Here is an 18,376-nt window from a genome sequence, read left to right as displayed (position 1 = left end):
CATGAAAAATCATTTACAATGTCAAAGATCTCAATTGTACACTTGTTCCTTTTAATCAAGTTGCTAAAATAATTAAGTTTTGGTTGTTATTTATGCAGAATTCCTCCCTTGTTTTTTTTAATTTATTATTTAGATAGAGAGCGAGCAAGTGTGAGCAGGCAGTGGGGAGAGAGCAAGAGTGAGAATGAATCTCAAGGAGGCTCCACACTCAGCATGGAGCCCCACACGGGCCTTGACCCCATGACCCTGATCCTGGGATCATCACCTGAGCCAAAATCAGGAGTCAGACACTCATCCGATCGAGCCACCCAGGTGCCCTTCCTCCACTGTTCTTAACGTTTACTGTCCTTCCCAGTCTTGCAACTGTGCCCCAAAGTTCCCACATAAAAACACAAACAAAAAAGTAAGACAGGACTTATAATGTAATTTACCTGAGAGCAAACATTATAAAGTTGAAAGTGGCAGCTCACAGAAAATGTGTTATTTATAGTTTGTGCTGCTATGTGATTAATAGGTGGGTGCCCTATGTTAGGAGTCACCTCATACGAAAGAGCATTAGGATAAAGAAGGAAAATGAAGTCAAAGATAAATCAGACTTGTGGGGAAGGACTTTCACTGACATTCTGAAAAGCAGGTCTTCATACCCTTTTCAATCTGTTTTCAGTAAGTGGTCACTGCGCATGAAGCAGCAGAGTGATTTCTATCTTTGTAGTACAAATCAGGCTGTTGATGTAGTCCAATTACCAATAAGCTACTCTCATAGTAATAGGACTCACAGTACTGCTTGGCAGATCTGGCTGAGAGGAATGGCTTATTTATTTAAAATGACATAAAGTCTCTCAGGATCAAGGACTGTCTTTACAAACTGAAATACTAGATCAGAAAAATGAACAGGTATCTCATATTTTTGACATTTGAGTTCTGAATCCCAGAAAATAGACAGCTTTCTTAAAAATGAACAGGTATCTCATATTTTTGACATTTGAGTTCTGAATCCCAGAAAATAGACAGCTTTCTTAAGGAAAATAAAAGTTTTCCAAAACAATATAAGGATTCAGAGATGACAAAAACGTCCTCATACCATGATCTCACCACAGTCCCATATTCTAAATAAACCTTATTACTGTACATCTGATGTTGGCCAGTTCAAGTTGGTAAAGGTTTACAGTCTCTTAAACCTAGTTATCAGATGAATGCTCTTATACCTGCATCTAATGGAATATACAGCAAGTTAGGTCTCTGCAGGAGAAAGATACGAAGACACGCGCTCAACTGTAGGTAATGGTCAAACAGTTCTCAGGCAGCAGCTACTTCTGGCACAGATAGGAATTTTACATGTTTAGTCTTTCAAGTGGTTGTTACCCTATTAACTAAGTAAATATGTGTCAATGGTTCTTCTGCCTACCATCTCCAACCTCACTGTCCAGCAACCTGTACTTGGTTCTACAACTAAATTAAAAAAGGAAAAAAACAAAAACAGAAAAACAAAAAGACTCTGTGATCCCAGCCCGGAAGAGCTTGTGGTCTTATGAGAGACAGATAATCAGGACTCCATACACGAAAGGCCTTGACAAAGATTGGGAGAACTGGGCTTCTCGGAGGAAGAAAATACCTTTGTGAGGTCTTCAAGGATGAGCAGGAATTAGCGAGGTAAAGAAGACAGAGGAAGGGCATTCTTCTGGGCAGAGGGAGGAGTTCAGTAAAGTCAGAGGTGTGAAGATGCATGAGACAATCAGAAGAACTGAGCATTCGGGTTGACGCAGAACATATTAAGATGGATGTGTAGACAGAAGACTGCTTATATTACATGTTACCTTGGAATTTATTGCGTAGATAAGGAATAGGAAACCAATGACAGGCTGCGGGCAAGAAGGGAGCTGGTTAAGTTTCCATTTTTAGATAGATCAACCTTGGTACCTTTCCTTGAGAGAACTGAGCAAGTGACAAACTCTGTGAGGAGAAAGGCATGTCACAGGGAAGGCAGGCTGTCTCTTGAAAAGGTGCTCCCTTTCCAAAGTACCATAATTAAATGAAAATATAAGAAGTAAATAAACTACTTCATAATTGATAATGGAGTTATATTATGTTATGAAAAGTCACTAAATACCCACAGAAGTCAACTTAATAGGGGGGAAATAGTGATGTTTTAAGGGCAGGGCAGAGATTCAAGGCTGGATTAAGAGTAGACATGACAGACTCAAATTATGTTCAAGGAAGAAAACTAAAGGTCTACTCTACTCTGAAAGAGAAGAATCAAGTGTACAAAGGAAGAACATTTAGTCAAAGAAGACCCTGCAGAATATAAACTTCTCACACATTGGTACTAATTCCCAGATTACCTTTAACCAGGCCAGTCTAAAAGGTGGAAATGCAGTCCAGTTTGCTATGATGCATCTTGACTCCCTGTGTACACTGTGTGTGTGTATATATATATTTTACTATTTTATACGTACTTATCTAATTCTCAGCCATGCTGTAAACCAATCCTATGGACATCACAGGTTAATTTTCAAGGTCCTCATCTGACTGAGACTGGAAGGGCTATTATAGCCTTAGATGTGATAGTTGCTGCTGCATAAGCACAAAGAAAATGAAGACATGGCCATGCTGGATTCCAGTAGGTTCTTTTTATGTTACATTAACGTATCAAACTAAAATATGCCAACATACGGCTACTGCCATTTTAAAAACCTGTTAACCTCATCTTTATACCTCCCCCTTCCACCCCCACCCCCTCAAATAATTGACACTAGAAAAGTAAATACATTCAGAATAATCACTTAACCCACTCAAAACAGTTTATTTCTTACACCAGATTTTATTGCACTCTGAAATACAAGCTACATTCTTACAAAATAGAAATTCCTCGTGTGTGGGGGACAAATTTTTCTGCATAAGCTAAATAATGCTGATTTGTTTGATGAACATTTTATAGAAAGGGTCACAATCTTTTTTAGAGTTAACTGACTTATTGAGGGGTAAGAGGGAGTTGACAAAAATCTACATGCACCGATCGTCCTAGTGGCATATCTCGAACATGAAGGTGTAAACTTGAGTCAATGATGCAAACGTCAGCAAAAACATGTTACAGGCACAGTGAGTTCTGGTGTTTATAAAAGGAAGGTGAACTCCTTTTAAAGGGCTTTTGTACATATATGCATGCTTATCTACCATATGCATATACAGGTTTCACTTTGAAAAAGCCCATGAGAGTATGTAGAATCAAATTTACAAACAGATTAAGTTAGTGTTGCCTGACTTTCAACAATAAAAGGACTTACTAACAGATTTTATTTAAACTGTTTACATTCAAAATAATCAATTCACATATAGTTTTTAGGTATTTACCCTGTAAAGGTAAGTACATCTATATATACATTTATTGCATGTATAACCTATACCTAGCGAGTAGTTGATATTAGGCTCATTGAACCTTTTCCGTGTCTTAATAGTTTTAAAATAAAAAATATATAGGAGTCAGTCGTCATTAGGGTATATGTTATCATCAGATAGATAATGGGACCGGAAATAGTATAAGTTATAACTAAGTCCTTACATTAAAATACCAAATTATTAAAAAAACATTTAAGTTCCTTGTATAGGCTTAGTAATAACGCCACAGTTGTTCTGTGTCATAGTCCTGTTGTCTCTGTGCCTACTCCTTTACAAAAATTCTCTTCCCATCAAATTCCGGCAACTAGAATGCTAGAAAGTTCAACCTCTTTTTTTTCTCATCTATAGACAGGCTACAAAAATTTTAGTAGCAATGCTTGAAAGAAATAACCCCTAAATACTTTTTTAAAGCTAGTATTGGATTTGCAAATTTACTTGCAATTACTTAAAAAAACAAACAAACATGATATTGGTGGCTTCCTGTCCTTCAGACTTCCAAGGTGTGGATTATTTCCTTGCAAAAAATTCTCTTCCCAACTGTTATATTCCATTAACCGAGACTATTATACACTTTATGTAATGAATTAGCTTTATACTGACATAGCCAAAGACTTGGAATAAACTAGTCAAGCATGAACTTTTAGCAGAACATAATGCTTTTAAAAGCAAGTGGTTTCTTTTCAATTAAAACCATATTCCTGCCTGTTAGTTACGGGGTTAACTATACAACTACACAGTAAAAAAGATCTCCACAGGCTATACGCTAACACACATTCTACTCAACCTACTCAGCCAGCCCAGTAATTTTTAATATTCACTTAGCACCTATGCATAATCAGACAGGCAGCATCTGAGAACATTCCAGTTGCTAAAGAAGAAATAGTGCTTCATTATACACTAGTACTATGCCAGGGCTCTCCATGAATACTGAGCATTCTAATATTCTCTGTTTCAGTTTTAGTAATATCTCAGCAGTGATAAGCTAGCATCTTGTCCAAATTGTCTAAATTTGTTTCAGTTTGAAACACACTTTCTTTCATCATGTGCAATAACACACAGTTACATAGATTCCATTAGTTTACCATAATGACCCTAAGGTTCTAATGACAGAGGAACAAAAATAATCACTGAGCTTCTCTCCTGTGCCTTTACATCCATGTAAGAGGGAAAAAATTCTTCAAAGGAACAACCCAAGTAGCTTTTTATTCTTTTCTGAAACTTATAGGAAATAAGGCATTAGAGATTAGTGTTAACATCACTTCTTTAGTTTCTCCTTTACCCCTTGAAATCGGTGTTTTTTTGAAGGCAGTGCCCCAGGTCACACACTTCAGAATCACCAGGTCATTAAAAACACAGATTTTCCCAGCCCTATTCCAAACCTACTGATCCAAAATCTCAGGAGGGTAGCCGAGAAAGCCTACATATGAAAAAACAAGCCTCCCAGGTGAGACTTATTCAACATTAAGTTTGAGAACCACTACCCAATATATTATACAGAATATCTGACTAATGCTCTAATTTTTAGTTGCCTGATATTTGGGGTCAGTACATGTTAGGGGAAATAAAGTTTTAGGTGACTTAGAATCTGATTCTTTCACCAACTATGTATGGGAGTTTATGTTCAAGAAAGGTTATGAAGAAAACAGTATTATGAGTGTACTCTAGAAAAAATGCACCTGTAAAACCAAAAATTTGGACTAGATAGCATTTAAGATTCATTCTAGCTCTAAAATTCTGATTTTATTTTTGTTTTGTCTCCTCATATTGACAGGGGAGTAAAATGCAAATACATGTTTAAGGGAGTAATAGGTACCAAAGCTATTTCTAGTCTTGGCAGATGGGCCATAAAAACATGCCCTGCTGATATGATTTTTACAATTCTATTAAACATAAAACCCCATATCACTTATTCTTAAGTCCCTGTTCACAACCAGTCATTCTATTTAATTCAATTTTGACTCCGTATCTCTTCTGCTATAAACTGTACTTATATTCCAGACAAGAAATAGCTTTGCTAAACAAAGACTACACTAAAATGTGATACTGCTGTAATTTAATGTGTGAGGAGGAAAGGGCAGACATAAGGCGAGAACTGAGACTGAGGGCTTCCCATTTACCCATGAAGTCCTGTACCAGAAATGAAATTCATTCACCTCAATACTTTCAGGTATTCAGAGTAAAACTCCACAACAATCCGTATTAGATTTATAAAGTAAATTTGACTTGACTGTATATATATTTGATAAAAATTAGAAAATTTTCAAAAAGACTGACAACTGATAGAATTTTGAGTGAGGACAACAGGGTTTTATATTCAGCTACAACAAGCTCTAGCCTGGCAACCATGATCTCATCTGTATTCCCTGAAGGCCCTACATGATCCAGACTCCCCCACCCTCCCCTCCCACCAGTAATCTCAACCCCTCCCACATCAGGGCTTCACATTCACCATTCCTTCTGTGGGGAGCACTCTTTCTCAAGTATCTGCACCATTCCCTTCTTTGCTTCCTTCAAGTCTGTATTCAAATGTCACCTGCTGTCTAAGGTCTTACTTGATCTTCTATCTCAAATCTGTCCTCTTCAAACATTTAGTTTTCTTCCTTAGCACTAACATCATTTAACATACACTTTGATTATTTCTCTCATGAGCTAATATCTATAAAGGCAGGCAGTTTTGGGTTGCTCACCAGTGTATTCCTAGTGTTTAAAACAGTGTCTGGCACATACTTAGCACTCAATAAATGAATGAATGGGTGTATCATGAATTACGTATTTTTCACTCACCTATATTTTTCTAATATCTATATTAAAGTGAAAACTCAAAAAAAAAAAAGTACATAGCTTTTGGCAGAAAGACTCAAGGATGTTCACACTGTTAAAAAAATAAAGTATGCAACCCTCACCAAAGAGGACCATGGGGTATTCAAAATCTCAAAACTTCTTGGAGGTTTTTAAAAAAAGGTACTAGTAAGTAGTTCAAATTTTTGCACCCAAAGATTGGTATGATTATTATTTTTAGAAATTGGTAAGCTTATAAACGAAAACGCTGGACTCACCCACTCTTGGTTTCCAAACCTTTCCATATGCCCAAACCAATTCCATTCCTGGCTTTTTAAATCTCTGGCCTCTTTCACTCTCCCCAAGTTCCCTGGGCTCAAGAATTCTTCTGGAAGAATCACTATGCTAGTTAGAAAGTAAACTTCAGTCCCTTCTTTATGAAAACACACACATTTTGGTTTTAAAACAATTAGGACAAAAGAAAGAAATCTGAAAATTAAATAACAGAACAAAAAAACACTTGGATATCAAAATGGTTTTGATTACTTATATAACTGCTATTCCCTCTAGTAATGTAGATAAATTAAGAACAAATCAGATTTAGCTCTCAAGGCTATGGGTTAGAAACCTGCTTAAAAATTACTATTCTATCTCTACTGATGAATAAATGAACAATTTCAGGGGCACGAAAGAAAAAACAAAGTAAACTTTAAAAAAACTAGTTTGGGAAAAGTAACCCAACTCTTCCAATACTTGAACATCTATGTGAAAGGCACAGAGCTCTGCATAAAAAATCCAAAGCTAAGTAATCAACACTGTAACTGAGAAGGACCCACAAGGTAAAAAAGAGAACTGCAGCTAACCCTACACCCAGTGAAACTGTAAGAGGTGTCATAAGAGGCCTGAACAAGGCACTTCCACATCACAGCTGGAGTGGCAAGGAATTCCTGTAGAGGACATGGAACGGAGAGGTTAAGAGTCCCAATATTCTCAATGGGCTCACTTAAAGAATACACGGAAGCAAATAAGGACATTCTATGCAGCAGTAAGCCCACAAGCAAATGCAACCATCATCAAACAAATTCTGTGGGCCTATTCCCTACGTACCAGGTACTGCAGATACAAAGTTGGAAGCTACCACCCACATCCCCTAACCCAAGCAACTGTCACATGGGGGATGAAATGGGTCATTTGTAGCCACTTGATAAAGAAAGAACAGAGCTGATTCAAACATATTTGTGAGACAGTCGAATGGAGTAAGACTGAGGCCTATATAAAGAAGCCAAATAAACCCATGCATGATTACTGCAGCCAATTCCAAACTGTTTTTTAGAGAAAAATTCTAGTCTTCCTTTAAGTGCTGAATTCATCTGGGTAGCCTTTAATTCTGTTCATTAATGGACTGAACCAGGATCTTCCTCTTCTAGTTAAAAGGACCAGGATGGAATGGTAAACTATGTCCACTCCAAATTTAGTTAATTTAGTAAGCCAGCTCCCTTGCACCCTAAACAAGGAACACCACTAAAATCCCTGACTTTCAGCTCCAACGAATGGAGGCCCCTAAACAAACAAACAAACCCACAACTCCTGGTCTCTGCCATTATTGTAAAACGCCAGGACACTGGAAGAAAGACTGTTGCAGACTTACGGGCTCCAGGCACCTTCAACTCTCTAACCATCCTTTCCAGTGCCCTGCCAATCCCTAATGTCAGAACTGCAAGGAACGACAGACGTTTTTCCCAATCCTTCCCTCTAATCGGCTCAGACAAACCACTCTCCAGATTGGGAACGAATGCCTCTCTATCCTAATGGACACTGAAGTTATACTCAGTGCTCAACCCCACCGTTATTAAACAGCACCTGCTGTAGAGTATTAAAACAATTAAAATAGTATGGGTCTCCAATAAAACTCAACAGGTTCCTAGCTCTAAACCTGTTCCCTTTTGGTCAGGCCAAGAGATATCCACCCTTTTCCCTGTAGCTCTTTCATCCCTATTGACTGGACTGATATTTCTTGGAAAAATATGTTGGAATTTCTTTCTCCCGAAAGGGGAAAATAATTCTAGAACTTGAAAACAGCAACCAAAATAGCCAAATAAGTGAACTGAATGATCTTCGGTATGTTTTATTTGTTCTGTCTCTGATGGCACTAGAGCTAATTACAAGGACATTGATCATTTGTCTCTATTGAACCAGCTACCACTCTTCTTATGGGCAGAACCTTGAACTGTTATTGGCAGAATCCACAGTGTACCTCCTATTAAGATACAACAAGATCTCTCAAAGCCTCTCCCTAGAATTAATCAATACCCTACAAATGAGGAGGCCCTTCTGGGCATTAAGCCCACAACGGAAGACTATAAGGCCTAAGACCTCCTTATCCCCTGTACCAGTCCCTGCAACAGCCCTAACTTTACCAGATAAAAAGAAACAAACAAACAAAATGAAAAACAAAACAGCTACAGACCTCCCAAGTCATAAACAGCATTGTCATCTTTCATGGCTCCGTTGTTCCCAATCTCCATACTTTGTTGGCCTCTATCCCTACTGAAAGCAAATTTTTCACCATGGTTGCTCTATATATATAGAGTGTCTTTCTTAGTATTCCAGTGGATAAGGCAAGACACTATCTCTTTGCCTTCACTTGAAGGACAATACACCTGGACTGGACTGCCCCGAAGTGCTACTGTAAATCCTTCATACTTTCCACAAATCTTAAAAGCGGATCTAGATCATATAAAATTTCCTAGAAGTTCTATTCTATTACAATATGGAGATGACTTGCTTCCCTGCTCCTTTTTCAACCCTCTTCACAAGAAGACAGCATCCACCTATTAAAACTTTTAGCCTTACAGGGACATAAAGCCTCCAAGGAAAAATTGCAGTTCGTTCAAACTCAGTTTGCTATTTAGAGCACCTAATTTTGGAACAAGGTTTATGTTTCAATCTAAACAGGCATCATGGCATCCTGAACTTTTCAAAAAGGACATCTACGCATCAATTAACAAGGTTCTCTTTGGCTGCCTCATTATTAAAATTCTATTCCAAGCTTCTCATTTTTTGAGAGAAAGCACACACATGTGAGCAGGGGAAGAGTAGACAAGAAGGGAAAGAGAAACCTTACATTGGTTCCACACCCAGCCTAGAGCCCAACGCAAGGCACGATCTCATGACTGGGAGATCATGACCTGAGCTGAAATCAAGAGTTGGACGCGCAACCAATGGAGCCACCCACGTGCCCCCTCAAACTCTTCTCCTATGGCCCAATCTCTGTATGCTTACTAAAAATCAACAAACCTGAAACCCTGTTATTTACTAAGATCAAGACAACTTAGTCTTTAAAGTCTTAAATGAAAATCGAATAAATCCCCCTGGTCTTGAACATCTCAATTATCAACTTCCCATTTTCCTTTGGGTGTAATGAAAAAGAGAAGAATGCCCTTGGGGTACTCACTCCCAAACCTGGGAACCATCATTGGCCCATAGGGTATTATAGCCAACATCTAGACCCTGTGGCACAAGAGCACTCCCCACCCTCTGCCTCAGAGCCATTCTTGCCACTGTTCTTTGAGACAAGGTGCCTGAAGAAATAACCATGGGAATCCCTTCTAACTTATACCTTATTCAGTAGAAACCTTTCTAAACTCTCATCATATTCAACTCCTGTCAGTTATTTGCCTCACCTCCTATGAAATCCTCTTGCAGTACTGCCCCTTACCCATGGTTTCACTTCCAGTAGAACTGAAGTTGATTTAAAGAGACAAGATACTATCCAAAGCCAAGTCTTCTACTCCAATGAAACTGGGCTCTTCTGAAAGAAGATATCCAATAGAACCTACATGAATAAAAGTGCAAAGGAAGCACCACAGCATAACACGTTACAATAATGCAGGGCATATGATAAATAAAGCCTGGTATAGTGTACAGAGCAAAGAATCCAAGTGCTTGCAAAAACAAAAAGAAATGATCTGCCTGCATTCTGGTAACATAATCAGAAAGCATGGGTGATACTCATCTTGTTTATGGGAAAGTTCCACCAATGCTTCATCTCCAAAGTGAAAAAATATTCAAGAGTAAGGGTTGAAATTTAAAGTCCTATTAGTAATAGACAATGCACTTAACCATCCTGAGTCTGTTTGCTATGTACAAGAAATGTTGGGGTTGTAGTCTTATAACCTCACTGCTTCAGCCTCTTGACCAGGGCATCATTAGGTTTGTCAAGGTGACATACATGTGCCTTGTATTTGATCACATTCAATCGGCAATTGATACAGACACTAATCTGGACAAAATGCAGTGCTGGAAGTCATTCGCTACTACTGATGTAATAACATTCATCAAAGCTGCAATGAATGAATTAAAACGAGAATCTGTACATGACTGCTGGAAGAACTTAAAGAGTGAAGACATGAATGATTTTAAAGGCTTCCCAGGGACTGATGGAGAAGAAATTCTTCACACAGCAAGATAAGTTAGTGGATATGGACTGGCCAAGCTTTTGATGAGTAAATTGAAGAATATACTGAAGAACACCTAAAGTGTTAACAAGTGAGGAACTGAAAGAACTTGAGTCATTTACAAAGGAAGAAGATGAAAAAGAAACAAACAGAAAATAAAGCAGAACCAGCAAAGTGGACATTAGCAAAATTTGCGAAAGTGTTTTGAACCGCACAGACATTAAGGGGCAAAATTGTGGAATATGATCCTCAAATGGAACACAGGATTAAAGTCACCTATATAATCCCTGAAGGATTACAACCTCTGCAGCAACACTCTGTTAAAAAGAAAGAGACAACAAATTCCAATTATCATGTTTTCCCAAAGTTTTAGGGAAAAAAAACCTTCAACGTTCAAGGATCCCCAATTATTGACACTGTCATGGGCTTAATGATCCAGGATCACCTGAAGCAGAAGATTATCCCTCTGGATTTGTCAGAAAGTCTGCCACAAGGTCAACAGTGCCTAACACTGTCACAATACCTACATCACTCACTTCATCTCATCACATAGGCATCATATCGTCTCGTCTCACATCATCACAAGAAGTAGTACAGTATACAGTACAGATATTGTGAAAGAGAAAAAACAATCACGTAACATTTATTACGGTATAGCATTGTAAGTATTATTATTGCCATTAGCTTTATATATTTTCAACTTTATCACAGGTATGTATACATAGAAAAAACATAGTATAGATAGGCTTCAGTACTATCTGCTGTTTCAGGCAACCACTGGTGGTCCTGGAAAGTATCCCATGTGGATAAGGGATGGGGGGGCGGGCAGGAAGCAACTACTATATAAATCTTTCTCACTGTAACAACCTTAATACTGCTAACTCTTCTCCCCTCTACTGATAAACTTCTCATGACTACTTACTATGAATGGACTCCCTCCATGATGACTTATAGCAAAATCCTTTAGATAACGCTGACTTCCAGGGTTTACTGATGGTTCTAATTTAAAAGTGAAAATGGTAAATACTGTGCCGGCTATGTATTTCCAACTTTCCTTGAAGTTACTGAGGTGGCACTTTTACCTTTGGCTACCTGAGCCCAATAGGCTAAACTGTATGGTCTTACTCAGGCCTGCATTTTAGCTGTGGAAAAACTGCAAATATAAGTAGACCTCGTTTTACTGCACTTCACAGATACTAGAGGGTTTATGGCAAGCCGGCATCCAGTAGTAAGTCTACAGGTTCCAGTATTTTTCCAACAGCATTTGTTCATTTTGTGTCTCTGTGTCACATTTTGGAAATTCCCACAATATTTCAAACTTTTACGTTACTACTGTACTTGTTACGATGATGTGTGACCAGTTACCTTTAATATTACTAGTATAGTTTTGGGGTGCCACAGACCACACCCAAGTAAGACAGCAAACTTAACTGCTAACTGCATATTCTGACTGCTCCACTGGCCACTCCCCCAAACTCTTTTTCTTCAGGCCTCCCTATTCCCTGAGATACAACAACACTGAAATTAGACCAATGGTCTCTAAATGTTCAGGTGAAAGAAAGAGTCACATATCTTACTTTAAATAAAAAGCTAGAAATTATTAAGCCTAGTAAGAAAGGCATGTTAAAAGCCAAGACAGGCTGAAAGTTAGACCTGTGCAAGTCAACCAAGTTGTGAATACAAATGAAAAGTTCTTGAAGGAAATTAAAAGTGCTATTCCAGTGAACACGTAAATGATGAGAAAGTAAAACAGCCTTACTAATGATGTAAAAAGAATTTCAGTGATCTGGATAGATGATCAAACCTGCCACAACATTCCCTTAAGCTAAAGCCTAATCCAGATCAAGACCCTAACTCTCTTGAATTCTATGAATGCTGAGGGTGAAGAAACTGAAGAAAAGTTCAGAGGCCGGTTCAGGAGATTTAAGGAAACAAGCCATCCTCACCACTTAAAAGTGCAAGTTGAAGCAGCAAGTACTGATGTAAAAGTTGGATCAAGTTATCCAGAAGATCCAGCTAAGATAATTAATGAAGGTGGCTACACCAAGCGAAGCACTTTTTTTTCCCTTAATTTTAAGTAGCCTGCTCAATGTGGGGCCTGAACTCATGACCCTCAGACCAGGAGTCATATACTCTATTGACTGAGCCAGCCACGTGCCCCACAAAGCATTTTCAATGTACATTTCATCCTTGAACAACACAGATTTGAACTGTGTGGGTCCACTTATACTCACATTTTTTTTTTCAATAAATACAGTGGAAAGTTTAGGGGGGGAGGGGATTTGCAACAATTTGAAAAAAATGTCCAAACTGCACAGCCTAGAGATACTGAAAAGATTAAGAAAAAGGTCTATCATGAATGCATAAACTATACATAGTTACTAATTTATCATTTACTATCATAAAATATACACAAATTATAAAAAGTTAAAATTTATTGAAATGTACGTAGCATATGCTAAACAGCATGCTACTAAGCAATGAATGGATCAACCAAGAAAGCAAAGATGAAATAAAACACATGAAGACAGGGGTGTCTGGGTGACTCAGTCTGCTGGGTGCCCAGCTCTTGATTTCAGCTCAGGTCGTCATCTCATGGTTTATAAGTTCAAGCCCCGCAACGGGCTCTGTGTTGACAAGCATGCAGCCTGCTTGGGATATCCATCCATCCTCCCTCCCTCCCTCTCTCTCTGTCTCTCTCTCCCTCCCTCCCTCCCTCTATCCCACCCTCCCTCGCTCCCCCTGCTCATACTCTATCTCAAAAATAAACAAATATTTTAAAAAATACATGAAGACAAATGAAAATAAAAACACAAATTCAAAATATCTAGGACACAAGGAAAGCAGTTCTAAAGGAAAAGTTTTAACAATACAGGTCTCCCTCAAGAAAAAAAAAATCTCAATCTAACCTCACACCTAAAGGAACTAGAAAAAGAATAAGCAAAGCCCAAAGTTAATAGAAGGAAATAAATAATAAAGATCAAAGCAGATACAAATGAAATAGAGATAGAAAAAAAGAACCGAAAAGATCAATAAAACCAAGAGCTGGTTCTTTGAGAAGATAAACAAAATTAATAACCCCTTAGCCTGACTCCTCAAGAAAAAGAGAGAGGATCCAAATAATAAAAAACGAACCAGGAAAAGTAACATTCAACACCACAGGAACACAAAAGATTATAAAATATTATTAAAAGTTATATGCCAACAAACTGGACAACCTAGAAGAAATGGGATAAATTCTTAAAAACATTAAATCTTCCAACACTTAAGAAGAAACAAAAACTGAACAGACCAATCACTAGTAACAAAACTGAACTGGTAATCAAAAACTCCCAACAAATAAAAGTCTAGGACCAAAAGGATTCACAGGTGAATTCTAACAAATATTTAAAGAAGAGTTAATACCTACTCTCTTCAAGCTATTCCAAAAAATGGAAAAGAAAACTTCCAAATTCATTCTATGAGGCTAACATTACCCTAACACCACAACCAAACACATCACAAAAAAACTAACTACAAGCCAATAACCCTGATGAACAAATATGTAAAAATTCTCAACCATTATTAGCAAAATGATTCAACAATACACTAAAAGGATCATGTACACCATTCAAGGAGGACTTATTTTAGAGATAGTTCAATGCTGCAAGGATGGTTCAATATTCACAATGTGATACACCACATTAACAAAATGAAAAATAAAAATCACATGGTCATTTCAACAAACACAGAAAAAACATCTGAAAGAATTCAACTTCAGTTCATGATCAAAATTCTCAACAAAATAGATTTAAAGGGAACATACGTCAACATAATAAAGGCCATATATGAAAAACCAGGAGCTAACATTATATTCAATGGTGAAAAACTGAAAGTTTTCCCTCCAAGATCAGGAACAAGATGACTGCCCACTCTCAACGCTTTTTAAGAAGTTGTTTTTGGGGCGCCTGGGTGGCGCAGTCGGTTAAGCGTCCGACTTCGGCCAGGTCACGATCTCACGGTCCGTGAGTTCGAGCCCCGCGTCGGGCTCTGGGCTGATGGCTCGGAGCCTGGAGCCTGTTTCCGATTCTGTGTCTCCCTCTCTCTCTGCCCCTCCCCCGTTCATGCTCTGTCTCTCTCTGTCCCAAAAATAAATAAACGTTGAAAAAAAAAAAAAAATTAAAAAAAAAAAAATTAAAAAAAAAAAAGAAGTTGTTTTTTTTTTTAACGTTTATTTATTTTTGAGAGAGAGAGAGAGACAGAGTGTGAGCAGGGGAGGGGCAGAGAGGGAGGGAAACACAGAATCCAAAGCAGTTACTGCCAAGTGTGGAAATCCCTGTGATTCTGTACTTGTGCTATACTGATATGATGAAGTTAGACCTCATTATAGTTGGAGGTTTTAAGCTGGTCCTTCCTTCCAGAAGGTTTAAAGGTTTGGTTAAGAATATTGCCCAGAGCACAGAGATACTGAAGAAATTGATACAACATATAAGATTCAGAGTAGCATTTACATGTGATTCCAGAGGTTGTTTTGTATGGTGTATTATTACCCACCCAATCCTTTAAGGGGAACAGAGTGTCCCGTCCCGCCTGCTCCTTTAAGGGGAGCAGTGTGTCCCATTTTGTGGGTTCCTTTTTTTCCAAGGGGGTCATTTGAGTGTTCAAACAGAATAAACTTATTTTAAATTCATTGCAGAAAAAAAACAAAACAAAACAAAAAAAAAACCTGTCAACACAGAACCTGACACAGGGCTCAAACTCATGGACTGCAAGATCATGACCCAAGCCAAAGTCGGACGCTTAACCAACTGAGCCACCCAGGCACCCCCACTCTCAACACTTTTATTCAACATGCTACTGGAAGTTCCAGCCACAGTAATAAGACAAGAAAATGAAATAAAAGGCATCCAAATTAGTAAGGAAAAAGTTGAACCAACACTATTTGCAGATGACATAATATTATACACAGAAAACTCTAAAGACTCTACCAAAAAACTACAAGAATAATAAATTCAGTAAAGTTACAGAATATAAAATCAATATCCAGAAACTGGTTACATTTCCATAAACAAATAATGAAGTAGCAGAAAGAGAAATTAAGAAAGCAAGTCCATTTACAACTGCACCACAAAGAATGCAATACCTAGGAATAAACTTAACCAAGCAGGTGAAAAGACTCATAATCTGAAAACTATAAAACACTAGTGAAAGAAACTAAAGATGACACAAATAAAAAGACATCACATCCATGGATTGGAAAAATATTGCTAAAATGTCTATACTACCCACAGCAATCCACAGATTTAAATGCTATCCCTATCAAAATACCAACCACATTTTCCACAGAACTAAAACAAACAAGACTACAAGTTGTATGAAACCATAAAACACCCCAGGCAGCCAAAGAAATACTGAAAAAGAACAGGGGCACCTTGGTGGCTCAGTCCTCAGACTTCGGCTCAGGTCATGATCTCACAGTTTATGAGTTCAAGCACCGTGTCGAGGTCTGTGCTAACCCCTTGGAGCCTGAAGCCTGCTTCAGATTCTGGGTCTCCCTCTCTCTGTCCCTTCCCTGGTCACAACTCTGTCTCTCTAAAATAAACATTAAAAAAAAAAAAAAAAAAGAACAAAGCTGGAGACACCACAATCCCAGATTTCAATACATACTACAAAACTGCAGTAATAAAAACAGTATGGTATCAGCACCAAAACAGACACATAGATCAATGAGAACACAATAGAGAGCTCAGAAATTAACTAATGCTTCTATGGTCAATTAATCTATGATAAAGGAGGCAAGAATACACAACAGGGAAAAGACGATCTCTTCAATAAATGGTGCTAGGTAACACTGAACAGCTCTAGGCAAAAGAATGAAACTGAACCACTACTTTCTTGTACTATACACAAAAATAAACTCAAGATGTATTAAAGACCTAAATGTGAGACCTGAAACCATAAAGCTCCTACAAGAAACATAGGCAGTGATTTCTTTGACATCAGCCTTAGCAGCATTTTTCTAGATGTCTCCTCAGGCAAGGGAAACAAAAGCAATATTAAACTAGGGATTATATCAAAATAAAAAGCTTTTGCACAGCGAAGGAAACCATCAAGAAAAGGAAAAGGCAACCTCCTAAATAGGAGAAAGTATCTGGAAACAATATATTCAATAAAGGGTTAATATCCAAATATATAAAGAACTTATACAACACAATATCCATTCTACACTTCACAGATCAAGGCATAATTTTGACTTTCAAGTCTTATCATTTAAGAAATATATTTCATAAGGCTATAGATGCCATCTATAGATAGTAATTCCTTTGATGGATCTGGGAAAAGTAAGTTGAAAACCTTCTGGAAAGGATTCACCATTTTAGATGCCAGTAAGAACATCTGTGATTCATGGGAAGAGGTCAAAATATCACCATTCACAGGAGTTCGGGAAAAGTCAATTCCAACCCTCATGGAAGACTCTGAGTGGTTCAAAATTTCAATGCAGAAAGTAACTGCAGATTTGATGGAAATAACAAGAGAGCTAGAATTAGAAGTGGAGCCAGATGTGACTGAATTGTTGCAATCTCATGATGAAACTTTAATGAATAAAGACGTGCTCCTTACAGTTGAGCAAAGAAAGTGGCTTCCTGAGATGAAATCTATTTCTGGTGAAGACGCTGTTAAGGATGTTGAAATGACAACAAAGGACTTACAATATTATATAAACGTAGTTGACAAAGCAGCACCAGGGTTCGAGAGGACTGAATCCAATTCTGAAAGAAGTTCTGGGTGTAACAAAACAGCATCACGATACAGAGAAATCGTTTACGAGTCAATTCACATGGCAAACTTCACTGCTGTCTTAAGAAATTGCCACAACCATCTGACCTTCAGCAACCACCACCCTGATGGGTCAGCAGCCATCAACATGGAGGCAAAACCCTTCACCAGCAAAAAGATGGACTTGCTGAAAGCTCAGAAAATGGTTATTAGTATTTTCAGCGATAAAGTACTTTTTAATTAAGATATATGTATATAGTTGCAGACATAATGCTATTATACACTTAACTGCCTACAGTATAACGTAAACATAAATTTTATATGCACTGGGAAACCTCTATAATGTTTTCTCCCAAATGATAATATAGAAAAATTAACTAGCAATGCTCAACAATTGACCCCAGAAAAGGAAAACTAAAATCCGATATCTAATAACTGTCAGTTCAATAAAAGAACTGTGGTTTGGCCAAACAGTACAAACCCAGTCATACCAGAGGCCTTAAAATTTGCATACTGTATATGCTTTCAAATATAGCTCTTCTGATGAAATAACTTTTATGAACCAGTACTGGTAGGGAACTATCAATACAGATGCAAAAAGTACCTACTTTGCCTGCTCCACCTGCTCCAAATACAACCCAAGGAAAGTGACCTGTACTGTTCCCGGATACTTTAAATTGCCCAATGGACAATTCAAAGTCTGGCAAATGGATTTCAATCAACCTCTCCCCTACCCCCAGTTTCATAGATAGAAATACGTTTTAGTCATGGTTTGTATGTTTTCTCACTGGACTGAAGCTTTCCCTTATTAGGCAGGCTACTGCCTTTTCTGTGGCTAAAATACCATTAGAAAAGACTGCCTCTATCTGGGGAATCCCCTTGAACTTCATAATGACCAGGGAACTTAGTTCCCTGGTCAAGGGTTTTAAAGACCTGTGCTTATTAGCCATTCTACAACACTTGCATTGTGCTTACCATCCTCAATCCTCAGC

Source organism: Panthera uncia (genome assembly GCF_023721935.1).
Source record: "Panthera uncia isolate 11264 chromosome A1 unlocalized genomic scaffold, Puncia_PCG_1.0 HiC_scaffold_16, whole genome shotgun sequence".
Lineage (NCBI taxonomy): Eukaryota > Metazoa > Chordata > Mammalia > Carnivora > Felidae > Panthera > Panthera uncia.
This window is presented reverse-complemented; position numbering follows the sequence as displayed.